Consider the following 2,500-nt stretch of genomic DNA (forward strand, 5'->3'; position numbering starts at 1 on the left):
TGTCGTGTGGCTGCCATGGCAGGAGGGAAGGACGACGGGCGGACGGACGGACGAACGAATGGACGCACGGACAGCCTTCGGTGTGCAGGAAAGCGTGTCACACAGCATTTAAATGTGAACGCTGCGACACGAAACCATGGTCCAAGCCGGGCATTAGCGGCCTGCGTTTAATTGACTAATTCTACCTGGGTCACTTCTTTCAAAGCGATTCGACTACATTCTGTGAAGTGTCAGTGCCGACGTCAAAAGGCCATAAACTGGTTGGTGCTATGTCAAGGAAAACTGAGGGAAACCACTGGCTTGAAGAAATAACTAAAGCTATACAGAAAAGATGCATCCTCTAAACCAATCTAATTCTGTTGACTGCTACTCTCTCTCGTTAAAGCTCAATTAGGAAGTTATATTCCATCATTACTATACGGAACCAGGTATAAGGATATGACGAAAAATGCCTAGACTCAGGAAAATGCGCGTCAAGTTGCAGTAAAGAAGTACAAAATAAGAGGTGAAGTGACACGAGTCCTTATAGTCAACTGGCTCGAAGCACGTTCGGGGTTATGGTCCCAGACGCGAGAGGCTTTCTCTCTCTCTCTCTCTCTCTCTCTCTCTCTCTCTCTCTCTAATACTGAGGATTTGCTGCAGGTAAAATGCGTCTCCATCCGTTACTCAGAGGCCGCTCGTAATCAATACTTTCTCTAATTCCAGGGTTTAAGAGGCTTATTGAAACTCGGCGGACTCTTATTTGGTTATCTTTGTCTGGCTCTAACCTTTGAGGAGAATACACAATCATCCGCGATCATTGGCTTACTTTACCGAATATCTGGGCGTGATTCCATTATCTTCCTTATACCCAACAAATGACGTTACAGAATGGATTGATCGAAACAGGTACTTACCCTTACACCTTCGCGTAGAAATGGCGTCTACTTGCTCTTGACGAAAAGTATTGAGATGGCCGACACATCTTTTTTGTCAGTGGGAGCCGTTTCAAAGAGGCAGCTGAACATCTTACTAAATGGTCAAGTCCAGACACTGAGGAAGCCAGAACATTCGCTTCATGAAATCATCGCCTTCAATAACCACCTTCGATCAAATGTTGAAACTTAGTCGTTATTTGTCCTGACGCTGAAGTTTCAAGTTAAGAATTCTCAACGTCACACCACACGTGCACACTGATTCTAATCTTCGTTTCTGAAGAATATTACATATTAACAAATTTCTCATGAAAAAAAGCTACCAGTATTAAGTAATAAGACTACCCAGTTTTTTTATATAACTGAAAACATGTGTACATGCAGGCAGGCATAAATTTAAAAACTTCCGAATACCGAACCCAACTACAAGAGAAAACCACACTCTTATTGAGATGACAGTAGGAGTATGCTTAAAATATGAATTAAAGCGATATCTATTTGACTATCGATAGATATTTATATATAAAACACACACACATATATAATATATATATATATATATATATATATATATATATATATATATATATATATATATATATATATATGTATGTATGTAGTCATATATATATATATATATATATATATATATATATATATATATATATATATATATATATATATATATATATATATAAGGATGCATGCATGTGTGTGTGTGTGTTCCAGCAAACCAAACTTAGCATCATATGACTTACTTCTGGGAAAGAACACTGTGGGGATAAGACATCACTGGCACCAGAAGGGGTGGGGGTGGGAAAGGGGTGACATGTAAAAATAAATGAAAATGTAGAAATTGGTGTCTAATCCATAGTTTTTGAGGTCACAGAGATAAATAGTGATACTCCTGATGCCCTTTAAGTCCAAGTTCAGCCCTGATAGGAAAGGTGGGGTGAGAAGGGGTGGGAAGGGGATGACGTAAAAATAACCAAGAATGCAGATATTAGTATCTAATCCATAGTCTTCGAGGTTGTTGAGATGAACAGTGATATTCCCAATGCCCTTTAAGTCCAAGTTCGGCCCCAATAAGAAGGGGAGTGAAGGGGTGACATGTAAAAATAACCAAAAACCACAGATATTTGTGCCTAACCCACAGTTTTCAAGGTCGCTGAGATGAATAGTGACACTCCCAATGCCCTTTAAGTCGAAGTTCAGCCCCCAATAAGAAAGGGGAGCGGGAAGAGGTGAAAAATAAAATGTTAAAAATGACAGATATTAGTGTCTAATCTATAGTTTTCGAGGTCGCTGAGATGAATAGTGACACTCCCGAGGCCCTTTAAGTCCAAGTTCAGCCCCAATAGGAAGGGGGGTGAGAATGGGTAGGAAGAGGGTGACGTAAAAAAAAACCAAAAACGACAGATATGAGTGTCTAATCCACTGTTTTCGAGGTTGCTGAGATGGGTTGTGACACTCCCAATGCCCTTCAAGTCGAAGTTCAACCCAATAGGAAAGGGGGGTGAGATCGGGTGAAAAATAAAATGTTAAAAATGACAGATATTAGTGTCTAATCCATAGTTTTTGAGGTT

General features: G+C 40.0%; 1 protein-coding gene across 2 annotated transcripts in view; it reads right to left on the reverse strand.

Moving 5' to 3' along the window:
• Window positions 1–2,500, reverse strand: part of LOC136849658 (leucine-rich repeats and immunoglobulin-like domains protein 1) — a 566,587-nt gene that overhangs the window by 525,081 nt on the left and 39,006 nt on the right. Inside the window, exon 2 of one of the 2 annotated variants that reach the window (XM_067122960.1) lies at window positions 897–1,191. The exons of the other annotated variant lie outside the window; for it this stretch is intronic. The gene's annotated coding sequence lies outside the window, so the exon portion shown is untranslated. The remainder of the gene's footprint in view (window positions 1–896; window positions 1,192–2,500) is intronic. 2 annotated transcript variants of the gene reach the window in all.

The sequence above is a fragment of the Macrobrachium rosenbergii genome, chromosome 21 (assembly GCF_040412425.1).
Source record: "Macrobrachium rosenbergii isolate ZJJX-2024 chromosome 21, ASM4041242v1, whole genome shotgun sequence".
Lineage (NCBI taxonomy): Eukaryota > Metazoa > Arthropoda > Malacostraca > Decapoda > Palaemonidae > Macrobrachium > Macrobrachium rosenbergii.